General features: G+C 40.4%; 1 protein-coding gene and 1 long non-coding RNA gene across 6 annotated transcripts in view; both read left to right on the plus strand.

The window, feature by feature from the left end:
• Positions 1 to 26,828, plus strand: part of PTPRG (protein tyrosine phosphatase receptor type G) — a 718,545-nt gene that overhangs the window by 524,097 nt on the left and 167,620 nt on the right. The window lies entirely within an intron of this gene.
• LOC306646974 lies at positions 1,128 to 8,236 on the plus strand. The gene is made up of 2 exons (XR_013760021.1): positions 1,128 to 1,236; positions 2,637 to 8,236. It is a non-coding gene; the product is annotated as an uncharacterized lncRNA (long non-coding RNA).

Genomic DNA, 26,828 nt, shown 5'->3' on the forward strand with positions numbered 1-26,828 from the left:
ATAGTGCCCCATATATAGTGGCCAGCTAGCACAGGGCTCAGAGGATTGAATAAAGCATGGCCTCTGTTACCATGGGGCATCCCACACCCCTGACAGACAGACAGGTACATAGGCACACTCTGAGCCCCTTAGGAATCTTTCCTTGTTTCATGTTGAGGTGCTCAATCACAGAGACAACAAATGAAATAAGAGATTACTTAAGAATCAACTCGATGGAGAAAATGGATTCTAGAGCCAGGTGGCTTAATTAAATAGTAGTTCTGCTCATTTAGAGCAGTAAACGTTGGTGAAGTTCACTTGACATTTCTGTGCCTCTGTCCAGATGAGCGCTCGTTGGAAACATGGGACCAATCACGAGAGACTTTCCTGAGAATGTTATTTTAAGGTTTGTGTTAATTCAGACTGGTGAAATGAACACGTGCTGAATCACGGTCCTCAGTAACTGTTAGCTCTCATTATAATCTAAGCAATAGTATCTGTTGTCATATATGCAGTGATAAAAATCAGTTTCCTAGTTCAGCCCTTGTGCAGAGGGGAGAATCATTAACCTGCCTTGTGATAAAGAGGAAATGCATTTTCACCTAAAAGTTTGTGATGTGTTATCTGGTGGTTGTTGTCTTCCCCCCACCCCACCCCCCACCCCACTTTCTCTTCCTCTCCCATTTTAGTGGACTGATAAAGCGTAGAGCAATTGATCTCAACTGTGGCTCCACACTGAAATCACTGAGATTTGAAATAACACTGATGCTGGAGGCCCACCCCCAGCTGACCCTCCCTATTAGTGGGTTTTGCCTCTGAACTAACCATGTAGTCAGTCCAACCAGAGATCAAAAATACTTTTTAAAAAATCACATCTGCCTTGAACACACATAGACTTTTCTTGTCATTATTTTCTAAACAATCCAGGATGGCAACTGTTAACATAGAGTTTGCATTTCATTAAGGAATAGAAGTACTCTAGAGATAATTTTAAGCATGCAGGAAGTTATGTGTAGGTTGCATGCCTTTTCATAAAAGAGACTGAAGCATCCATGGATTTTATATCCTTGGAGGGTCCCCAAGTCAGTCCCCCACAGAAGCTGAGAAGCAACAGTAAAGAACCTGGAGGTCACCTGAACATCAGGATTTTTTTTTATAGCTATTTGCATGGTGCCAAAGTGCAGTGCAGGTTGAGAATTCCTGGCAGAGCCCTCTGCTTCTCCTCCTATCCCAGCTATCTCTCTGCTTAGGCAGTTGGTGATTAAACTAGGCCTCGCTCTGGGGGTTCTGATTTCTTAGAGAGCATGTTATCAACTCTTGAGATACTGCACATCCTCCTTCCTCCCACTTTTCAGAGTAATAACAGGCCTACATGGGTTCTCTTTTCATTTTGCAGTGTACAGTTCCTGAAACTGAGTGACAAGGAAGTGTCATTGTCTGTCAGTTGACCCCACCTTGTTTGATTTTCAAAAATAGTAATAATCTCATAGGTGTCTGGGAGCCGCCTCATTTGTCCCATTTCCCAGTTTGAGTTAGGAAACTCAAGCATGAGATTTGATCACGATAAGGGGGACTGAAGGATATGACAGGGACCAGAGGCCCACACGAGTCTTCATGCTCCTTGTTTGAAGATGCTGAACAGCAGGACAAGGCTAGCCTGAGCTATTGATCCAGACACAGGGGTAATAATTAGGGTCTTGGCATGGCCCCCCTGGGTCTGTGGAATGCTGAAGGCTGGAAGCATGGACGCCCCCTCAGCCCTGGTGTGACAGGGGTGGGGGGGGTACTACCCCCTCCTTCCCCAGAGGAAAAGACTCCAGTGCTTGCTTTTAAGTGGCTTAAGTGCTAGGATGAACATAGCCCTGCCCTCGGGAAAGGCCTATGGGGGAATGGTCAGGCAGTTAGAGGAAGGGGAGAGAGAGAGAGAGAGAGAGAGAGAGAGAGAGAGAGGACTTTATGCCAGCCATTCTGAGTGAATTTAGTGTTGGTTCCAATTCCCACTTCTGGAGAGTCCAGGAGGGAGGGGATGCAGGGGAAGAAGGGCAGACTCTGACCTCTTCCGGTGCCTCCCTCATGATTAGGAGGGACATGGCATGTTTCTGAGGGCCGACTCAGTGCATCTTCTCCTTCGATGCCTCCAACCTGTGGAGTAGCAACTTTTCTCCACAACTGACAAGTGAGGAAACCAGAAAGCATAGATGTTCTGGGATTTGCAAAGCTGCACAACTAAAAAACAGCAGGATTTGAAGCTGTGTATTTCTTATTCAAGAAGCTCCTGGTCTTTTCTCAAGGTCAACATTATGCTGCCTCCCACCGTCCTCTAAGTGGCCCATCCAGAGCCCCCTTTTCCTTCCCCACTGTGGAGCCAGGAACCTAGAAGAGTTTCTAATTGCTTTGGGGCGGGGCGGGGGGGGCACCATGATGACAGTATTATGGACCTGAGGCAATTAAGACTTTGAGGAAAAGTTTCTTTTTTTGGTGGGGGGGAGAGCCTGTTTTTGAAATACTACTCCTGCCAGTGACTCTCATTATCATTTAGATGATGCTAAGGTTGTAATGACTTTTGGGTTTTACCTAAACCTGCCCCCAAAGCATGAGATTTTAATTAATTAACTGAGAAATTGCCACATTGTCGCATAAAAATTGGGCATTGAAAGCTGTCAACACGGGATCTCTCAAAAACCTTCGTCCCATCATTTCAATAAAAGATGTTGGGTACTCTGCTGGAATGTTCCAGGCACTGATGGCATCTGCAAAACAGTTTAGTACCCAAAGCTAAGATTCCCCGGCTTGATGTCCCCCTAAGACCATCCGGAGCTGATGCTAAGAATTTATTTCTTTTATTTATTTATTCATTCATTCATACATATATAGTGGGGATTGAACCCAGGAGTGCTTTACCTACATCTTCAGCCCCCACACTCCCCCCCCCCTTTTTTTTTTTTTTTTTTTTTTGGAGACAGGGTTATACGTTGCTGAGTGTTTTGCTAAGTTGATGAGGCTGACCTCAAACTTAGATCCTCCTGTCTCAGCCTCCAGAGAGCTGTTGGAATTACAGGTGCGTGTTACTGCACCTGGCTCTTAAGAGTTCATTTCTGCTCTGGACCATGAAGGACATTTGTCCTGTGAGACTAGGGAGGCTCAGGTCTCTCAGGAGGCAGGTGGACCCCTTATCTGCTGAAACTTCCTGGAACCCTAAAATAGTTCTCATCATGTTGGACTGCTTTATGCCAAGAGGCTTTTTATTATTATTATTATTTTATATGTTCTCAGACCAGGAAGTCCATGACCTGCCACAAAAGGGCATTTCTGTCCATAGGCTAACTGTGCAGATAAAGACATGGAATCTACCTTCCATGTCTTTATCTTCCCAGCCCCAACTTAATCATCTTCCACCTGGCTTTATAAATGATGAGCAGTTGCACAGTGTTCCTCTGTTGAGCAAATGTTTACAATGAGGCTGGATACCCAGCCTAGTACTATCCTTCAATTACATCCTTCTTAGAAAATCCTTCCTTTAGAAATTTCTTGGGTCATCAAGCTGTTTCTCATCAGCAATTTTTGAGCAGACAGGCTTGGTGTCAGAGAGGACCCTCTCATGCAGCACAACGCTCAGATTTGGAGGATGTCAAAGCTACATCCCCATGTGGCCCTCCATGTGGCAAAGGATAGATGCCTCAAAGGAGATGCAGCCTAACTGACTCACCAGGCTCTTTGGGATACAAATGAAAATAGTTGGATGTCACACCTACACTGGTGATCCTGTATCATCCTACATTCTCTGTGAAAGAAGAGCGTTACCATCTACGTCTGTCCGGCTGTGTTTACAGTATAATCTGGCCTTTTACAGGATTCATCTGCCAAATATTCCTTGCAGTCAAGTATGTACCTGTGCTGGCACGAACGAACATAATCATGTGGTGGCTGGCTTTGCGGATGTCCTAGTCTATTGGGAGAATAGATGTTAATCACAGAGATGTGCCAGTGGATGTATGATTGAGTTTATGTTAAGTACAGTGAAGGAAAGAGACAATAAGTGTTTTGAGAGCATGGGATGGAATCCAGTTTGGGGTCAGGCAATTCTAGTGAGGAGCAAACAGTTGTTTGTTTGTGTTGGTACTGTGGATTGAACTTAAGGGGCACTTAACCACTGAGCCACATCCCCAGCCTTTTTTATATTTTATTTAGAGACAGGGTCTTGCGGAGTTGCTTAGGGCCTTGCTAAGTTGCTGAGGCTGGCTTTGACCTTGTGATCCTCCTGCCTCAGCCTCCTGAGCTGCTGGGATTATAGGCGTGCCCCACCTTGCCTGGCTGAGCAAATGGTTTTGAGCTGAGGTTACCTTGGTCAGGAGGTAGAGGCTGAGTGGTGCCATTTCTCAGCCCCAAGGGACTAGCACAAGCAGTGGCCCCAGGGCAGGAGGGCTGAGAAAGCCTCAAAAACTGGAACTGCAGCATTGACCTTGCTGGACCCTGAAGGGTACTGAAGACCATCCACCTTGGACTTTTCTGGGGAAGTCACTGAAGAACTGGCAAGGCAAGGCACTGATGTGGTTAGCATTTTGAGCAGATCAGGAGTCATGGTGAGAGGGCTGAGCTGGAGGGAAGCCGGGAGGATACACTGACATCCCTTTGTTATAAAGAGAAGAGATGGTAGTAGTTGGGACCTTGGGAAAAATGATCTCTTTCTATTACCAAGACTGTAAGAATTTTATGTTCTTATGTAGGAGGAAGAAAATTAGTTTCAGGCTCTGGGAGCATGCATTTGAAGCAACTTGGTGACTAATGAAAATAGCACTTCAGGAGTAGGAAAGCAGGTCAGACGGGGCTTTATAAATGCTGCTCACGATTGGGCTTGTGGCAACATTCTTATTGTTGTTTTGATACTGGCGATTTTTCTGAGCTCACTTTTTACCACTTTTCTCATTTGATGTTTTCTCCTGTTGTATTTATTTCTTCCCTCGTTTGTGTGTGTTGCATGAGTGTATCGAATGGGCCTTCTGTCTTCTTTTGGAGAGCTGGACAGGGCAGGATTAGGGTGATCCATTCCTGGGTGCATTCTGCCATGTGTTATCCCTGCGAGCCAAACTGACCAGTCTCCATTGTAAAAGTTAATTTTGCAGCCCTACTGTAAAACCTGTAAACCCAGGGATTGAGCTTCTTGGGATTTCATTAGTATATTTCTGAAAATAGTCTGTAGATGTCTAATACGTAAAAATTACTGTTGTCGTTCATAATATCATATTATCTCTCCACCCTCTGTGTTTCAGGACAGATTGATAACCAGGCTGAGGCCTGAGTATGAATATCTGCACAAAAGAACAAATTAGGCGAATTGGTCTCTGTTTGCCTTGGCCTTTAATGTCAGTCACATTTTAGACTCAATTATAATTGGCAGTTCCAAAGACCTTCCATTTCAATTTCGTTTCTAGCATAAAAGGATTTTTAAATGTATACAGTTTGCCATCCTAAAAACACGAAACAAAAAGCCAACCATCTTCAAAGTTAAATTATGGGCCAGCTAACTCATAATCCCAGCGGTTCCGGAGGCTGAGGCAGGAGGATCCCTAGTTCAAAGCCAGGCTCACAACCTATCAAGGCCCTGAGCAACTCAGCAAGACCCTGTCTCTAAATAAAATATTAAAAAGGGCTGAGGATGTGGCTCAGTGGTTAAGCACCCCTGGGTTCAATCACTGAAAGTGAAATTTTGGGACTTGCCTGTCTTAAGATGACACCATTAGAAACCCACCTTCAGAAACAAAAAGAAGTTGCCAGCCAGATGTGATCGTTATCATGCACTTAAGCAAAGGACAAACTCAGGAGTTTTTTTTGTAACCAATCACCTCCTTTCACTTAGTACCATAGAGGAGAAAGTGGTTGTAAAATCTCGCAATATAGAACAGGCCTTTGCAGTTCCTGTAGCTGATGGCCACATCTTCCTGAAGTGAGAATCTGACTCCTATTAAATACTGTTCAGGATGTTCTGCCAAACATGACCTTACTTCAGACCCTTGTCTCATCCTGCCAATGGCAATCTCAGTGAGCCTCAAAGAATATTTTGAGGGACTTCTGGTTTGAGCATTTCCGTGTAAGTAAGTGAACACTCATGAGTAACGGTGCGATTGGATACACCCACTTTAACTGATATAAGAATGTGAATTGAGGGATACTCCCCTTTGAGGGCAAAAGAGGACCTACCCTCCCCCAAATTATAAAACACTGCCACACAGTTATGTGTCCAGAAACCCCACAAATTCTACATCATATTCTTCACGTGAAATAAATTCACTTAGTCTTTGTACTAACTTTTCTAACATGACTAGAAAACACAACTTCCAAGAACCCCAATAGCCCAATAGTTAAACTTACTGTATTATGTATATTAAATAAAAAAGGATATTAAATTACACATAAAATAAGTAATAAATATAGACTAATAATCAAAAAGCACCTTCCAACTAGAAACTTATTTTCCTAAAAGATCTCTTCTGTAGAATTTCTGTTCTCCTGTAGTCTTTTTCTATTTTGAAACTTGGGTTAAATTAGATTATGCATTTTTAATACAGAGAAATGGTGTTGATTTTCCTCTTTGTTCCTCATTTGATTTTCTATTATAAGGTACACAAAGTTTATTATTTATATTTTTAGAAGTATTTTAGTAGAGTGACAAACAGCCAAACATGATCTCACATAGCACTTTTTAGGAGAGGTGACATTTGGAATTCTCAAAAGTGCTGTTAGTAAAATGATTTTAGATGCACAATGTTATGCTTGGTAATTGCATCATTCTAGTAAGCAATAAATATCTCAGAATAATAACTACCACCATGGTGCTTGCCAGGTTTGAATGGTTTAGTGATTTCAGTTTTAGATGATGAAGAGATTTACTAATCCTCATTAGAGATCATCTTCATGTGGATACCAAATTTTTGAGAGATTACACTTCTTTAAAAAGAGTAGAAAAAAATATTATAATATCAACTTAATGTTCTGTGGGGCTCAATAGTTATTGAGTGCCTTTACCTGTTATATTATTTGATCCATAATTTAAGTGGATACATAGGCATTGAGAAACTCATCCCACCCTCCACCCGGCCCCAGAACTTTTTTTTTCCCTTCAGTTTTTAAAAGGAAGATTTTTTTGACAAGTTTCACTTAGCACAGTACACCTAAATGGAAATCACAGTACAATGAAGATTTAAATCAAGGCCTCAGAATTTCATACAAACACCAAGATTGAAATCCTACAGTATTGGGATTGTGTCTCAAATTTTCCCCATTAACTTAAGAAAAAAAAAAAAAAAAAACCTTCAATATGTGTTGTGCCTTACAGGTTATTAAATGAAACTAGAATTAACAAACATGTCAAATGTTTCACTTTTAATTGTAGACACAACTCCTATATTGAGTTTTACACAAAAGCATGTCTTTCAACATGGATCCAAACAGTGTTATAAAATGTAATGTGTTATAAAAGCAACATGTAACATAATTCAACTGCTTTAACCTAAATATGCTTACTGCTATGGTCATCTCCCTTAATAAACTTGAGGGGAACGATTACAGTTAAGTGACTTGCTGAGTCATAAAGCTGGAACTGGTATCTAGACTTTTAACTTTTTATTCCTGTGTTGTTTTTCATCTTCCAGGAAACCTGATTTTTTTTATAGCAGCTGGCCTTCTCTTAGGTTTCATGAATGGACAGGCTTAGTGAATATTCTAGAAAACATGCTAAGTATTTTTATATTGATTTTCAGGAAGATAGGCAGCAGCAACATTTGGTAGCTCCTAGCTATTTCTGCTTGTAGGTAGTGGAACTGAATTGAATCCATGAAGGACCACAGCCACAGAATATATTCTGACTCTAGGGATAGGAGCTTGAAATGCAGGATGTTTTAGGAACAAATGTGCTTATGTTAGTATCACTGGACAAACAAAATCCGAGATGATAAATTTTTATCCTGCTTAAGACCTTGAAGTGGAGGCCCAAAGTGCTTTGATGGCCACCTGCTTACATACATAGCTCAATTTTCTGATTTGCTCTTAAAAATCCTACATTTAAGAATTCTCATCATTGTGCCAGAATTAAGGTCCTTTTCTGGGATTTGACTATGTAAGGAGGATTTGCCTGCACTTGTGATTCAGAGTCTAGCACTAAAATCCAAAGTTGGATTAGTTTAGGATTTTCATATCCATCTATCTCTGCTTCCCCCACAAATTCTGGTTTAAACAAACCTTCACTGTGAAATCTGATTTTTTTTTTTTTAAATTCCTTACCACCCATCATTACTTGCTAGTCTTTAAAAATAGTATTTTAGGCCTGGAAATTAATTGTAATGACTTTAATATTGAAAATGACTTGGGAATAGAAATATTGATTCCACTATTATCATAGTGAAAATTGGCAGAAAGAACTTCAATGTCCAAATGTTTGGAAATGGTTACTAACTTAGGCATGTCCTACAGTTGGGTTAAAAACAGCCATTAAAAGCCATGATTTGTGGAGACTTTTAATGACATGAGTCACATTATATATTAATTAAAACATTAGGACCATAAGTGAATATAGCAATTAATAATAGCAGACCTGCACACTCATACATTACTGGTGGGACTACAAATTGGTGCAACCACTCTGGAAAGCAGTATGGGGATTTCTTAGAAAACTTGGAATGGAACCACCATTTGACCCAGTTATCCCACTCCACAGTATATGCCCAAAGGATTTAAAATCAGCATACCATAGTGATGCAGCCACATCAATGTTTATAGCAGCTCAACTCACAAGTGCTGAACTATGGAACCAACCTAGGTGCCCTTCAGCAGATGATTGGATAAAGAAAATGTGGTATATATGCAATGGAATGTTAGCCATAAAGAAGGATGAAATTATTGCATTTGCTGGTAAGTGGATGTAATTGAAGACTATCATGCTAAGTGAAAGAAGCCAGTCTGAAAAAACCAAAGGTCGAATGTTCTCTCTGGAATGTGGATGCTAATACACAATAAGGTGATTAGGGGAAGAATAGAAGTTCAGTGGATTAGACAAAGAAGAATGAAAGGAAGGGAGGGGGGACAGAGAATAGGAAAGACAGTGGAATGAATCTGACTTAACTTTTCTATAAACATACATGAATAAATACATCACAGTGAATCTCCACATCATGTTCAACCACAAGCCTGGGATCCTAATTAGAACAGGATATACTCCATGTTTGTATAATATCAAAACATAATCTACCGTCATGTGTAACTAAAAGAACACCAACCAAAAAGTAAGTAGTGAATACAATAATTCATTACCTTAAAGAAAAAGAATAACAGTTGGGCACAGTGGTGCACGCCTATAATCCCCAGTGGTTTGGGAGGCTGAGGCAGGAGCATCACAGGTTTATAACCAACCTCGGCAACTCAGCAAGAGCCTGTCTCTAAATAGACTACAAAAAGGGCTGGGGGGCTGGGGTTGTGGCTCAGTGGTAGAGCGCTTGCCTAACCCATGTGAGGCACTGGGTTTGGTTCCCAGCACCACATACAAATAAATAAAATAAAGGTATTGTGTCTATCTACAACTAAAAAATTTATTTAGCCACCGTGGCTCAGTGGTTAAGCTCCCCTGGGTTCAATCCCTGGTACCAAAAGAAAAATACAAACAAAAAAAAAAGCAGACATGCATATAATTACACATGCTCTCATCTTAACATGTATCAGGTCACATCGAGGTAAGCAGTCATAATATTTATGTGATGGATATATTTAGTAAGTTCAGTTTTCCTTGAGGGACCTAGAGTCTAGCTAGTAGATCACATAGCTAAAAAGCGAAGAAGCAGAGATTTGAATCACTGAATTCAGTCACTCCTGTTTTGCCCAATGTAAGGTGCATAACAAATGTTTTATCCACGATGCAGAATGTGTTTGTAGGTGTGTGTGAAAATTTTGGAAGGCCATGTGGCACAATTTTCATCACCAGTGTTCTATGTGGTGGGAGTTTGGGTAGCTTCTTCCTGCTCTAGCCTTTTCTGTATCTTATAAAAAAGCATATGATACTTTTGTTATTAGAATATTATGCAAATTAAAATAAGGAAATGGTAGACTTCCTTATGCCCTGCCCCCCAAATTTCTTTGTCATGAGTGAACACCCACGCCCACACTCACTTGTTACTCACTTGTCTTCATTTCCTGTGTGGTATGCCACAGTGACAATGCTTCTTGTACCACTGGATACAAACCAGATACAGACCAGATTTACTTGGATGTTTTTCCATTTTCTGATCATAACGAAAAATAACAAGAGGCACATGGGAATATATGATCCAAAATCTGTTTCCCTCAGTTCCATGTCATAACTTTTTAGTTGTTTTGGCTAAATGTGTGGGCATTTTAGCCATGGAATAAATACTAGGAAAGGCGTCGTGGAATAAATAATGGAAAGTATTTTCAAATGGTGCGCTGTTTCCATTAAGCTGTGGACAGATGGGTTGTTTATATGCTGTTTCAAATACAACTCATTTTTGGGGGGTTTTGTGCATTTTTTTGTGTGGTGGTGTTTGTTTCTTGTTGTTCATTTTTTACCTGTGAAAAGTAGAACCAGGGTTGTTTTTTTTTTTTTTTTTTTCTCATATCTTTCTGCTAAAACTTCCACCATATTAATGTTTTCCTGTATAAACTCTTAATTTACAGTGATAAAGTGGTACCCAGAAATGCTAGGGAGCCTGATTAAAAAAATACAGTTGAAAAGAACTTTTCTTATAGAAAACATAGGAAAATATTTTATTTTTATGGTCAAGGATTTGCTTCACCCTGATTGGAAGAGTGTGAAGATACAGATTTAAGAAGGTCATGTCAGGCCGGATGTGGTGGCACATGCCTGTCATCCCTTGTGGCTCAGGAGGCTGAGGCAGGAGGATCTCAAGTTCAAGGCCAGCCTCAACAACTTAGAGAGACCCTAAGCAACTCAGTGAGATCCTGTCTCTAAATAAAATATGAAAAGGATGGGAGATGGGGTTCAGTGGTTAAGAGCCACTGAGTGCAATCCCCAATGCCAAAATAAATTAATAAATGAATACATGAATAAATTAATGAATGAATGAATGAACTTGTTCCCATCTTCCCCTATCTTACTGTTGTCTGATATTTCTACCATAAGAGAGGAGGTTCATCCTCACATGGAAGCTTCTGGGCAGGAAGGTGTTATCTTGCCTGTCTTCAGTTCCTTTAACTGTGGTCACATTTTAACACCTTTCTTTTTTAAAAATTTATTTTTGTAGTTTTAGATGGACAGCATGTCTTTATTTGTTTATTTTTAGGTGGTGCTGAGGATCAAACCCACTACCTCACACATACAAGGCAAGCACTCTGCCACTGAGCTGCAACCCCAGCCCTATAGAAAAAAAAAAATCACTGTTCTCGAGAGATAACCCCTGGAGAGGCCTGGGAAGACAGTGGCTGTGACACAGAACTGATTGTCCTTCTGATTTGTAACTTGCCCTGCAGAAGGATCAGGTAGAGAAAGGATGTGTATTGCGCAGATATTTGAGACTTGCTAATATTCCAAGGCACTGACAGGTGATTTCTCCGGCACTCATGGCATCATCTGAATGGAAGACTTAGTGTGATTAATCAGTTCTGAAAAAACTTTTTATTGGCCTCTTTGTCTAGATTATTTTAGTGTCTTTTTCCCCTCATTTTCTCTCATATTAAAATGAGGAAGTAGCCAGGCATGTTGGCGCATATCTCTGATCCCACCTGCTTAGGAGGCTGAGGCAGGAGGATTGAGAGTATAGAGCCTTCCTCAGCAACTCAGTGAGACCCTGTCTCAAAATAAAGTATAAGAAAGAGCTAGGGATGTAGCACAATGGTTGAGTGCCGGTGGGTTCAATCCTGAGTACCAAAAAAGTAAAAGGGAATAAGCTGCAGTCTTGGAGTTGTTTCCTACTGGCCCATCCTCTGTAGTATCCTGCTTTCCTTCTTTGCTCCATGATTTTTGGTCCTATAAAATCACTTTCATAAATAGACATTTTCCCATAAATTTCCCTTATTTTGTATTCCCAGGTGTTGAACATTCTTCCTCCAGCTGGGATCTTTCTGTGGCATGCTGGGACTCCCTCCTAACAAGAGGAAGCCCAGCGTTTGCATTGCCTTAGTTAACATCCATTAAATCAAACTCTTAAATATCAGAGTATTCAACCCTCTGTAACTCTCCACCAGGTATCCTGCTGAATTTTGCTTTCTCTTCCTACATGTTCAACCAGAATTATTCTAAAAGAGTCAATAACAGCAAAATAAGAGTAGTTCAGCTGAAACCGGGCATGGTGGTATACACCTGTAATCTCAGCAGTTTGGGGGGCTGAGGCAGGAGGATCATGGGTTCAAAGCCAACCTTAGCAAAAGTAAGGTGCTTAGGAACTTAGTGAGACCCTGTCTCTAAATAAAATTTAAAAAGTGCTGGTATGTGGCTCAGTGGTTCAGTGCCTCTAGGTTAAATCCCTGGTACCAAAAACAAGTAGTCCAACTGAAACATCTGAATGCTATTCCCATTCCCCTTTCTTTCTTTTTTCTTTTCTTTCTTTCTTTCTTTCTTTCTTTCTTTCTTTCTTTCTTTCTTTCTTTCTTTCTTTCTCTCTCACTCCCCCCTCCCCCCGCCTCCCTCCTTTCTTCCTTTCTTTCTTCTTTTTTTTCCACTTTCTTTGTTGTTTTTGAGGTGTGCCTGGAAAGGCCAACCCAAGAACAGAATATATAATTACTCTCCACTTGGTTTCATCTCCTTGGATTCCTGGATTCCTATGAAGAAATTTCAAGCCTGTGAGGCCTTCTCCTGCAGATTCTCTTTTCATTCTGTTGTCATTTTGTGACAGATGGTAAATAAAGCAGCAAGCCCAGGCCAGGTGGCAGAGTATCTGTGTCTGCATTTTGATGACACCTGCCACTAGAGAATCTGGGCTCACTGGCCGAGATGGCATCCAGGGACAAGGCAGAAAGGGGTCGCCTGGAAACCTCACCATCTGAAGAGCTGCATCGTGATCTTGATGGCACACAAGAATTTTGATGTGAGTGTAGAGGGAGACCCAGATTTTTCAGGTACCTGCAGTTTACAAAGAATTGCTCATAATTTGAATCCTATTTTTTCTTCTGTTCTCACCATCAGGTACAGAATCCTGTTGTAATAAAATCATAAATAAATATATGGTCAGCATTATGCCATCCCTCTGATTATCCAATACTACTAGCTCATGCACTAGGATATCAGGTTTATGTTTCATATTTAATTGATTCTCTAACATACCTACTCAGAAGTATATTTTGGCAAAGAGAGGAGGTTGGAGTTTTTTTCCCACAACTGTGCCTGCACTCAAGTCTCTGTGTCATTTCAATTCAGATCTTTCCCTAACTTCTTACCAAGTTCATGTTCTAGAGTGGAGTGCAAAAGCAGAAGAGCTTATAATTGTTACCTCTCGACTTTACAGGCTTTTCTGACATAAGATGAAAGGGAAAAAAGAATACGCTTAAATGTTTCTGTAGTCAGCATTTTTCTTTCAGTCAGCCTCTTTACCATTCCCTCTACCTGTTTCTCTCTGTATCATACTCTCTCTCCTCATATGTATTCATCATATGAATGAATGTGTCTATTCATTCATCTTTGTATAATTTTAGATACTTAAAGTCTCTTGAATATCATCAATTGTGTTAGTCAGCTTCCTGTTACTATAATGAAATACCTGAGATAATATACTTACAAAGAAAAAAAAAACACACTTGAATGTTCTAATCCAGTCTGTTGACCCCATTTTTGGAGGCTTGTGGCAAGGCAGCACACCATGATGGCAGCATGTGGTCGAACAAAACTGCAGAGAAAGAAGAGGGACCAGAACTCCACAATTCTTTTTGAGGGCACATTCCTAATAACTTATGATCTCCCACAAGGCTACACTTCCTTGAGGTCCACCACCTCCTAATTGATCCACCAAGCCTTCCCACACATATGGACTTTTGGTGGACATTCAAATTCCAAATTATAGCACCAATAGTGTCTTCTAAGATTGGAAAATCATAGCCATGATGTCGTACCTCTAGCTTAGTAAAATGAATGCCTCACAACTGCTGTCCTCTGACTGGATCAGTAGAGACACCTTGGTTCTTTCTGATTGCTGTGCAGCTGATGTGTCTCTCACAAATTATCAATTGTATGGTGTGCTCTGCACTCCATACAATGGACCTGTACCATTCCATAGCCTAGACTTTTCTGCTGCATGGGAAGGACCCCTGTGCACTTAACTTCCTGTCAAATCACAAAATGCACAATGCTGGTTTGATGGTTTCCAGGGATTTTTTTCAGTTTCAGATGTCAGAAGGACATTGTTATGATGCCGTTTTGTACACCTTGTGGACTCAGGCATGGTGTCACAGTGAAATTATAGTCAACAGCACTGCTCACCTCCTGTCCTGGGCTGCTTCCATGATTTATGGTTACTGTCTTCCTTTGCTTTGCTTTGTCAAGCCTCTCCTTAGATGTGGACATGACAACCTGCAGCTTTAGAAATTCCTGAAAACTTCTCTAATAGCCAAAATTAAATTGCCTCACTACCTGATAGTGAGGTGTCCAACCTATAGTGCTTTTATTTGCCTTGTTATCTAGAAATTGGTTTTCTCCTGGTGATGACCTTGGTTTTACTTATTTATTCATCCAGTCATTCACTTAGTAAATTATGATGAAGTCCCTAGTGTGCACCAGGCACTGTTAGGCTTGTTTGTTTGTTTGTTAATCTCAGTGTCAGTGTCCAAGGGAGAAATGTAGGCTGGTGTTTACAGTCACAGTATCAAGGACCTTTTAAGATAATGGAGTTGAAGTTATTTCTCTGCTTCTTCATTATGCTTCCTTTTGATCATGAAGATTCAGAATTCATTTAAACATTTCATTGGGAAAAGCCCTCTCATATATCACTATTGGGAATCAAAGCTGAAACCGATCATCTATAAGACCATATGTCAAAAACTTGAGAGCTTTGCAGATTTTTTTAAAACATCTGTGTTATTTCGTTATTTTGGAATTCTTATATTGTTCTAGGATTATTGCATCAAATAAAAAGAGCCAAGTGCAGTGCTGCATGCCTGTAATCCCAGTGGCTCAGGAGGCTGAGGCAGGAGGATCACAAAGTCAAAGCCAGCCTCAGCAAAAGCAAGGCACTAAGTAACTTAGTGAGACCCTGTCTCTAAATAAAATACAAAATAGGGCTGGGGATGTGACTCAGTGCATGCCCTTGAGTTCAATCCCCAGTACCCAGGAAAAAAAAAAATGACTAGAAGTCTATTAACCAAAACAGCATCTCTGTTTATATGTGGGAATAGGGCAAATTTTTATTTTTGTTTTTTTAGTTTGCCTGTTATTCTTTTCTAATTTCCTACAATTAACTTGTCTTGACAATAGAGAACTTGCCAATTGACAATAGAGAAATCATTATTATTTAAACAATAGAGTTCTGGGGGGGGCATCTCAATTAAAAAAGCAAGGTCATTGTGGAACTGTGAATAGCTATGTTTTTTGTTAATGGATCTGGGAACTTCTTTAGTACAGCATGATATCAGGGGGATGAAACAGTTGTCCACAGATATTTATGACTGGAGCTCCACTAAGACAAATAACATGTTTTAGTCATCATCAAGGGGGAAATTCATTGTATTTCCAGGGCATCTGTATTAGCAGCCGTGGCCAAATAGCTATATTAATGTTATGGTGTGTGATTTGGGTTAATTACTGTCATAGTTTCATTAGGCTTTGACATAATTTCTTTTCTAGCATATAAAATTCAAGAAAATTCAAGATCGCTATTAACTATGTTGCCGCAAATGAATTTCTAATATAGACAACTAAAATCAACAACTATAAAATCACACTGTCAATAGGAGAGTGAAGATTTCCTAATACAGACATAACGTATGGAGACTCATTTTGATTTTCCCTTCCTTTCAGATGTATGTTAATTTATTTGCCTAGAGAGGCATTAAAACAAGAAGGTTCCACTTGGAGAAAAGACTGATGAAGTTTCTCTGGGTAGAAACCTAGAGTTAGAGCTTCAGGATGGGTGGGATATGGCTTTTCTGGTTTGGGCAATTGAGGGTCTCCATGTCACAACTTCTATAACTCTAGAGATAGCATGAAACCCTTGGTGTGTAATAACTATGTTACTGTCACCCATTGGGAGAATCAGGAGTCCATTACCCAGTAACATGTCACCCAGCATCCATCCCTCAATAAACGTGGGTGTCATGGTCTCTTGTCAAGTTTATTAACTCATTCATTTGATAAATGTTTAATGAACATTGCATGAACTGCTAAGGATGCAGCAATGAACTTGATAAATACCATCTCTGCTTTAATGTGAGGATTCTGGTAGAATTATTTTCTATAGTAGCATACATAAATTTAAAGTTGTTGGTGCTTTTTGAGGGGGGTACTGGGGATTGAGCCCAAGGGTGCTTAACCACTGAGCCACATCCCTAGCCCTTTTTTATATTTTATTTAGAGACAGGATCTCACTGAGTTGCTTACAGCCTCAGACTCCTGAGCCATTGGAATTACAAGTGTGCACCACCTCTCCTTGCAAATTTAGGGATTATTGTTACCTTTTTCATAAATGTCAAGGCTGTTTCATATCACAATAAGTGATCTTTATAGTCATCATCTAAATTAGAATTCTCAAATTTTTCTTTTTATGGTAACCCTACTAAATCTGATTTTGTGTGTGTGTGTGTGTGTGTGTGTGTGTGTGTGTGTGTGTGTGTGTGTGTGTGTGGAGAGGGAGAAAATACATATCATACAAATGATATATGTATATTAAGCATTCCAAATCCCAAATCTTCCAAAATTCTAAACTGTCTGAGCACTAGCATGATACCACAGGAGGAAAATTCCATATCTGGCCCCATGTGTGTGACTTGTCATAGTCAAACTCCAGGTGACCTCAACAAATGTATAAAATTACCTTCAAACTGTGTGTATAAATGTATAAACTGAATCATAAATACATTCCATGTTTGGGTTTTGGTCCCACCCCTAAGATAGCTTATTATAAATATGCAAATATTCAAAAATTGAAAAAACCTGAAAACTGAAATATTCATGGTCCCAAGCATTTCACCTAAGGAATACTCAACCTGAGTAATCTCTTAGGTAAAAACTATATTATCTATAGCAAAAGCAAAAGGAGCCCTTTTTGGCAGATTTCCTACTAATTCCATAATTTTTCCATTGTGGAGACAGAGATGAAATCACAAGAGGTTCAGGGATGTGTCTCCCAGGATGAGCTTTGTTTCTTTGTGTTATTGAATGCTAGTTTCAGAGTTAGCAATCACTTTGTGAAACAGCTCAGCAAGTACCATGTACTTAGCAGCATGATCCTTGAAGTCTTACCACGGGCAGGAAAGTGAAATGAGAAAAGAGAGAACTCTTGTAAGAGATCCAATAGCCAAAATGTTGTTGGTCCTCGGGCATTAATATATAATTATTTTCTAGTCCTGTCTCTTTTCTTTGGCAGTGATGAAAACCGAATCCAGGGTGTAATACATACTAAGCAACGGCTATTCCTCTGATCTACACCTCCAGCCCCCTGTGCAACCTCTGAATGACATCATGATGTCTTTAGTAAAACTCTTCTTTCCAATAACAAGAAGAGACAACAGTGTGTTTCATGGAGCAGTGTACCTGGGATCTGTCTAGTGAAACAGTTATGTAGCTAAGATCATTTGAACCTGATCTGATTCTGTAGCCCTGGATATCTTTGAGTGTATATCTCACATCCATTTTCCTTTCTGAGGGAATCATGTGGTTTGCATAGGATGAAACTAATCATTTATATGAACACAGGGAAAATAAAGTGGTACCTGTCTTTTCTTGATTGCCTTCACTGGAAATATCAATGTCAGGCTACTCTCAGCATTAAGAACTTGATTTCTTATATTGAACCAGAATCTCTCTAAACCTATAAATTAGAGGTGTTCAAGGTGTTCCAATTAAGGCTGAGAACAAGAGAAATGTGAAACAGTTAGTTGTAGAAATAGAAATTACAGACATATGGTTGGTTATATCTCACTTTCACAGTTGGCATGGTTATGATGGATTGTGTCTCAATTGGAATTTTGTCAGTAGAATCAGATTCTTAGGTGCATTATGGGAACCAACTGTTACAAAGACCTATTTGGTAAATCACGCATACAATGAAGCATACTTCTGTAAAATGATTAATCACCTCCTCATTTAAGTAGAGACATGTGTCTCCTTAAGTTTTCATATAAAGGAAGCTCCTGAGCTATTAAAGGTACATTGATATGCCTTCAGCATAAAAAAAATGTGTGTGAAATACCATTACAACAGATAACATGAAGATAACTTTTTATTACGCAACCAAAATGTGTCTAAGTCCCAGAAGATAACGTGCTCACTCCAAGAAATATTTATATCTGCTATAAATACCAGTGCATAAAATAGATTAAGACCTCATTGGAAGTTTTTTCCATATGAATTGAGTTTTGAGTAAAATATGTCACATATTATAGTGAAAGTTTTCTTAACTGATCTTGTAAGAAAGAAAATGTGCAAAATGCATATTCTGTCCTATCTGTGCATGCTGATACTCCTTTGGGAAAGGGGCTTGCTAACCAGAGTCATGGTTCCAGACATATCAGTAAAAACAATTGATTTGTTTATTCACTTGTTTGTCACCTGTTTTTTGAGCACTGACTTGTGCCACCCATCATATTAAGTACTTATTGTTTTCCCCTACTCCTGTTAAAGAAGGAAAGAGATTTTAATCAGTGACATAAAAATTTTTAGCACCTGCTGGTGATGAACCAGTGGGAATCTCTACTTTCTGCCTCCACTCTCCCATGGAAAGTATTCTAGTTGAGCAGTCACAAATTTGCCTTTCTTTGCCCAGCTTTGTGAGACTGGAGCTAAACTCTAAACTAAGACTAGCTAAACTAGTCTTTTTCCAGCAGCAAATGCAGTGGTGGGCTGAGGGAGTGGTGCAGCAGAGGGCAGGAGGGAGCACTGCAAAGGAGAGCAGGGCTGAGGCTGCCCTTCCTGCTTCCACCTGCTTCCTAGAGCGGTGGGCAGCTAGCTGATCAGTCAGAAGGAGGCCCTGTGGTTCTCATCTCAGCCGCTCTCTAACAGTTGCAGCCCAGACCTTCCAGCAGCTTCTTCCCCAAAGTTGTGCTATCCCTGTGAGCAACTCCAGCCCACTGACACCCTTAGCAAGTCCTCTGGACCTGCTAAGACCTGTACCTTCTGGCAAATTTCTCTACAACCATATGAACACTCTTCAGGATATGCTCTGGTCAGTTCTCACTCCAGCAGGCTTCTTGACCACCTACAGGGTCATTTCTATGGGCCAGTTTCAGTGTACCCTCTGGCAGTTTCCTTGTCATGAGCTACATGTTCCTGTGATGTTCTCATCCTCTCCAGAGGTCTGAACACCCGCCTTGAGGAAGGGCCACCTCTGAGCTCTTAGAGCCCTCCTCATCCATTGTCTTGATCTTCCAGAGGTAATAGCCACTTCATGCATTAGCATTCCCCAAACTTCTTACAGACTTCATTTTTTTCTCTTTTTGGTAGTTACTCAACCTTTTATTAGTTATCAGTTCTTCGTATTAAATCTTCCACTTTCAAATCACTGGTGTGGTTTCTGTCTCCTGATGGGACCCTTAACTGAAGGAGAGGGGATAAGAGAAAAAGCAACAAAAAGAATTAATTATCACTAAAATGCCAACTCACAACCAAATACCCCATTTTCTTCTGTGTGCTCGATAACTGATTTTATTTTCGTATGGATTACATCAGACATTCCATAATCAGGTACTGAATATTTTGGCCATCATGACTGCATCGAGCACAAAATAAGTAAATACCCTTTTATGCCTCTGTAATATGAAGGCATTTATCCACTCAGCAGAGATATATTCAGCAGCGTCTGCCTGTTCAGTTCTGGAGTAGGTGCTAAAAAAAGGAATGATACTTAGGCCCTGCCTTGCAAGTTTGTCAGGGAGACAGAACCTGTGTGTGTGTGAGAAGTCAGCCAACAGTGCAATAGAGTTTGCAAGGAAGCATACGGTCCCATTAGCATTTGTATTGCTTCATATTTCTTGACTAAGTAATGTTGCAGAACACCCATATTCTGTTCTGTACAATCCGTTCACATTTCTAAGCGCCGGGGTGTTCATTTGTCTTTTCAATTGTTTCCCATTTTATCTACATACACAATACTTGCTGGTAGGAATTGCAAGGGCTATAAATTGGTAGATCCTCAGTAATCAATGAAAATAAATAGTTTGTGTCACTAGATTTTTGAAATGGTGTCTGAATATGCACACTTTGGGGCTTTAGGAAGCATTTCTTTTACTGTGTAAAATTATTGAAAGTCAGCAGAGTAAAGCAGCCATGCCCCTATGGAATAGTGTGGTTTGGAGATTGTAGGGCTGCATGTGAAGTGGTTCTGGATTTGGAAGATTTACACACAAGATTCTTGGAGCCAGCCTGGCTCTCGTATGGTGCACGCCTGTAATCCCAGTGGCTCAGGAGGCCGAGACAGGAGGATCACAAGTTCAAAGCCAGACTCAACAACTTGGTGAGGCCCTGAGCAACTCAGCAAGACCCTGTCTGTAAATAAAAAGAAGGGCTGGGAATGTGGCTCAGTGGTTAAGAGCTCCTAGGTTCAATTCCTGGTACCAAAAAACAAAGATTCTTGGAGGCAGCCTGAGGGTGTCTTGGTGTCTCTTCATACATGTACACTCTGAAGAATAATATTTAGGATATCATCATTCCAGAAACCGTGCTCCTTGCAATTCTTATAGAGAAGTTAAATCACTTTGGTGGCCTATACCTTTGGAGTTGAAGGAGATGCTCTGGAATTCACTAGAACAGCCTTTCCCAGAACTTACCTTGAAGAGCAGTACTCCTTAAAGACACTTGACCTTGACCAGGTCATGACAATGCTGTCTATCTAGTCTAGGGGATCTTCCTCCTAATAGTGACTGACAGTGAGTGTGGTTTGGATCCGAGTAATAAAGCCTTACCGGTGAGTCCTGATGTAAAAGGAACCTCTAATTTTCTAACTTTTCTAGTGCTCCTGAATATTATTCACTCTGAGTCCTTATTTTCCCTTAAATACCAGTTGTCCCACATTTATCTTGCTTTCCTACACTAATTAGGGAATCTGACTGTTGTTTTTGTCCATCCTCTTCAAAGCCCTTATATGTGTTTGTGTGTCTATCTGGATTTTCAACAACTTTTCTGGTAGTCCGTGACATCCTTAAGGATTAGAAGGACTAAAAAAAATGATCATAGCCTTTGGAAGTGTTATGTCTAGGGTTGCTGAGTTCATTGTCTCTGTTCAGCAAAGAATTGAAGAACAGGACACCAGAGATAGCAAGCAAGCAGCGGGTTTATTGCAAAAGCGACAGAGTTAGACTTCTCCAAAGACAAGGGACCCCAGAGCTGGGAGTCCAGTAGTAGATTTGGCTTGTTCTTTTCAGGTCTCTGAAATTTCCTCCTTTCCTTATCTCCTCCCCTGTCCACACTCTCCTAATATACTGATCGGATCCCCCACTTGGGAGCACAAGTATAGAAGTGTCTGTCTGATTGGGTTCCCCACTTGTGTCCACAAGCTTAAAGCAGGAAGTTGACCTCATCAGAAGACCCTCTCCAAGCTCCTTTCTCCTGTACCCACCCCGGACTTCCTCTCTACCATCATGCCCTGGCTGCCAAGGCCCCTCCACATCTCCCTCAGGAGGAAAACACAGCTATGAGGGTTTGGAATTGTGATGAGATCGGCCATGGCTCACACAGTACCAGAAACAAGTTGGTCCTAGTTGGATCCACACCACCCCACGTTCTAGCTGTGACTTTTGAACTTTTTGTTCCCTCCAACCCATGGCTGCCAAAGCTGTTGTATGAGGATGAATGTGTTTTCCCATGATGGATTGTCGTGGGTAAAAGGAAATGATGAATCTAAACACTTAGGAATGTATAGTGTTTGGCCTCCGAGAGTTCAACCTACGTATTAGCTGTTAAGATTTTGAAAAAGGATAGATTGCTGCCAGCAGTGGTTTTGATCTAGGCATTATAGAGACATTAAGTGAAGCTCTCTGAGTTAGGTCAGCAGAAACCCTGCAGGTGAAATGAAGGAGGTTGTAACTGCTACCAGGTTAAACTAGAAACACCACCAGGTCCCCAAGGTGTGACTGTGTGAGAAGGGTCCTAGCTAACCCTAACGCTCCCATTTATGACAGCAGATGTCCACATTTGACCCTTGTGCCACGACCTCTTCCATTGGTCACTTTGTGATAAATTTCTTCAAATCTCATCTTCTTGTCAGTACCAACCATGTCACTGCCTATTGCAGTAGAGAGAATCGCATGCATCACAATTCACGGAGAAAAATAACAGTCCCTGTTGGACAACTGATTTCACTCAGGACCTACTTGGGAAAATTCTTCTTATGCTTAGTAAGTGCATGTCCCTGTGTTCCTTCCCCAGATTGGGATGAGGCTGGGCTCTCTGCAGTTTAGTGAGATATTCAGCAACCAGCAACCTTCTGTCTCCAACCAGCCTCACATGGTAGAAGCATATTCAAAATTAGGTGTGTAGGAATGTAGCCTATTACCAGCCACCAGAAAATCCAGCTCTGGATTTACAACATCCGACAGTGCATCAGAAATACCAACACACCTGGACACTAAGGTGACTCTGTTCCCACCACTGGTTTTGGGTTGGTCTTTGCTGTAATGCCTACTTACAGCCATATATAAATTAATGGTCTTATCATTAATATATCAAGTACAGATATGCCAAATCACAAAATGCCCAGGTCCATATCACAGAATACACATGTAAAATTTGATGTTTATGCAAATGTAAATCCATGTATAAAATATATCAACATTTGAATACAATGTTTATCAGAATGAAGTAACTATTATATTCTAAAAGTAATAGTGCTCATACAAATTTCAAGCAACATGAGGGTTGCTTGAAAGGAGAAGAAAGCAGATGCCCCTTGGTCCTGCCTGCTGGAGGGAACCACTGGATGTTTACTGTCTCTGCAGTCAGAAGTTTTTAAAGCATTTATACAAACATCTCACCTAAGTGGGGTGAAACAACTCTTAAAGTGATTTTGACCCCAGTAATGTGTCATGATCATGTCTGGATATTAGCAGTTAGAGATTGTCCTTCTCCTTCTTTAACTACTTATGTTATATCAACAGTAATGCCATCTTTTTTTTTTTTTTAACCAATTAGTGATCAGTGGACCTGTTTTAGTACTTTGCATTTTTCCCCTATAGTGAACAACACTAAATAGTTGTATTCACACATTCTTGCCCTGATCCATTTTCCAAAATTTTCCTTCATATTCTTAGAATAAGATTTCCTGGCTCAATGAGTATACCCAGTTTTATTTTTAAATTTTTTTAAATTTATTTTTGTTGTTGTTGTTGTTGTTGATACCAGGGGTTGAATCCAGGGTTGCTTAACCACTGAGCCCCAGCCCCAGCCTTTTTATTTTTTATTTTGAGACAAGGTCTCAGTAAGTTACTTTGGGCCTCGGGAAATTGCTGAGACTGGCCTCTAACTTGGAATCCTCCTGCCTCAGCCGCCCAAGTTGCTGGGATTATAGGTGTGCACCACCACCCTTAGCCCTAGTTTTAATTTTAAAAGTAGTTGCACATTATTCCACCCTAACCCACTGGCCTGACCCTCTCTTTGACCATAGTGAACACAGGGCATTTTGATGTGAAAGCCACTCTGGTGACTCCTCAGGTTGTGCTGTTCTAGAGTTTCCATTCTCATTTCTGGAGTAGCTTACCCCTTACACACTGCTGAACTTGTGAAAAAAGTCAGTAAGAAACAGAATAAGGAATGTTGGTCTCTAAATATAGTCATATTAATTTTAAAATCAACTATTTTTTGAAACACAAAATGCGTAAGGTAATTGATATTCTTGGGCTTGCACTAGTGGACATAGACTTGTTCAAATGGAATTCAACTGAATCTTCTTTTGTACAGAGACACAGTCAAAGCTTATAGGTTTTCAGGGCATCAGGAAAATATAAATTTTCAGGCCATCGTCACATTTGTTTCTTATCATCCTACCTCCTGATTATTCTGTACCCTAGTGGCCTGAGGACTAACCAGGCAGAATTTTAATCTCCCTCAGGTTTCATGAGAGGAGGTATACGGAGTATCTAAAATTCATAGATAACCTTCCTATTGGTTCATCTTCTCAACATGAATGCAGACAACTAAAAGTCACACACGGAAAATTTCCCTTTCCCTCAGGATATTGAAAAAGAGGGTTTATCTTTGATGCACACTCCCAAGTAAAATTGTGTTCTGTAGTATATATAAACAGATTTTCAAGGAGTTGGGATATAAGCAGGTGAGTTACTTCTCTGAGAAAAAGGAGGAAATTTGGGTTTGCTCTCTACTATCAGTTAAATCCAAAGACATGAACTAATATGTCCTTTATCTATGTGGTCAGTGTTATTAATTTCTGTTTATTATCTAAGAATTTCAACTTAGATTATAGAATGTAACTGTACCAGGCATGCTATTGATTGATCCAAGACACAGTGGGAGAAAAGTCAGGAGAGTTGTTCAATAAAGATGGGCTGGGGTGTGGTCCAGTGGTTAGAGGATTGCTTAGCAGGTGCAGAACCCTAAATTCCAACCCCAGCACCCCTCCCCACCAAAAGAGCTTGCTATGATGTTTGCACTTAGCTAATCAAGCTTTCTGTATATCAAAAGCAACTTTTCCAATTAAAGTAATAGTCACTATCTTGGTACACTGAGGCAGGAGTATTTCAAGTTCAAGGCCACCATGGGCAATGTATTAAGATCCTATCTCAAAAAGGCCTGGGGATGTAAGCCTTAGGACAAAGCACCCTTTGAATTCAAACAAAAAGGCAGATTACTGTGCACAAGTCACCTGGGGCCTCCATGTCTACGGAGCTGAACCAAGGAGTCATTTCTTACTGAGACCTCGTATTGCTGCCCATCTTAAATGTGGGTTAGTTACCTGACAACTCTGAGAAACTCATAGACGGCAACTCTAAAATGATTTTGAAAGTTCAGATGAACCAGTTTACACATCACTGCATCATTCCTTACAGCCCTTGAACCACACTGAGCAGAGAACTCTCTAGGGTTCCACAGGTTGTTCCTTCTGTGACCCTCAGCTTGGATGCCTACACCTCAAAGCTTGCTTTACAAGAACATAGTCACCCGATTATTATTCAAAAGCACCACCATCTTTAGTCATTTACAGAGATTTAAATTATGCTTAAGATGGCAATGAAGCATGTAATACATTTTGTAAAGGTTTAATCTGAAGTGATAAGAATAGTTGAAATCTTCACGGGATCTTCTCCAAGGTGGCTGGCAATCTGCTTCCACATGGCTACCTACCAGCAGGACCAGCGCATGGAGCATCACATAGCAGTGTTGAACTTTGCAAACAGCATTCCAAGTTTTCCCATTTCCCAGTGCCCTCTTAGTCTTTCTCAGTGACTTGCAGTGATGTCAAGCTCTGAATAATATAACACCTGTGAAAAGCTGTTTCTGGATGTTTGAAGATTTTCAGATGATGTTTACAGGTAGACTTGATTCACTGTGCCATAAAACTTCAGCAGTTTCTGTGCCACCATTGGGAGTCTCTCTCTGTGGTAATCAAATCAGTGAAACAACCATCAGTCACTCATTTTTTGAAGATTTTTTTTGAAGACTGTTATGGAAGAGGCACTGGGCTTCTTTTGGCAGTGTATCTTCCAATATTTTCCTTTTTTCACTTTCTGAGTTTTTGGTTGCTAATTGTTGCTTTGGGTTTTGCTTATTTGGAATATGAAATATCCTACTATAATTGTTGGCATTTATTAGGTGCTTAATAAATATTTGTTGAGTGTCTGAATTAGTGAATGGATGCATTTTAGCAGTGACATTTTTAACACCATTTAATATTCAATATTTATTAAATTTTTCATACACACTTGGCATTGAACTTGGCATTTTTTGCAGCTTATCTAGGTTGACTCTCTACAGCCCTATGAAGGAAGTACTGTTAGGATCTCCATTTTACAGACTGAGAAATCTGAGGCCTTGGAAAATCACATAAATTATTTGTGTAAAGCCAGGATTAGTGAACTTTTCTGTTAAAGGCCAGAGAGTAAATACTCTTGACTTTGTAGGCAGAACTTCATTTTCTTTCCCAAACTGCTCAACTCCGTTGTTGTAGCACAAAGGTGGTCACAGGCAATATGCAAATGAGTGAACATAGATGTGTTCCAGTAAAACTTTATTTACAAAAAGCAGTCAATGGGTGGGAATTACCCCGATGTCCACAGTTTGCTGACCTCTGTCACTTTTTGGCAGTGCTGGACTTGGATTTGAACCAAGGCAACATGACTTGGAAGACTTATGTTCAACCACTTAGAAGCTAATTCTGATAGAGAAAGAGGAAAAAGACAAAAAACTGGACACTCACTTTAGTGGTTTTTGTAATAGTTAGTCCTTTTTCTTTTTCCCCTGGTGCTGGGATAGAACCCAGGGCTTGTGCATGCATGGGTTTAAGCTAATTAAAGATGGGCGGCCAGGATTTGAGAACCATTGGCCTATTATGCAAAGAAGGAGTTGAGGGCACAGCAGAGAGTAGGGACGCCAGTTACCCAAGAGTGTCAGAAGTAATTTAGGTTCACAGTGGTTGTAGCCCAGGCTAATGTTAGAGTGGAGGAGCTGGAGGAAAAGTTCAGGGCCGGTTCAAGATGTGTTTAGGAGGCAGAGTCCTCCAGGATTTCTGAAACACATACATGGGTATGAC

This window comes from Sciurus vulgaris (assembly GCF_902686455.1).
Source record: "Sciurus vulgaris genome assembly, chromosome: 16".
NCBI classification, from domain to species: domain Eukaryota; kingdom Metazoa; phylum Chordata; class Mammalia; order Rodentia; family Sciuridae; genus Sciurus; species Sciurus vulgaris.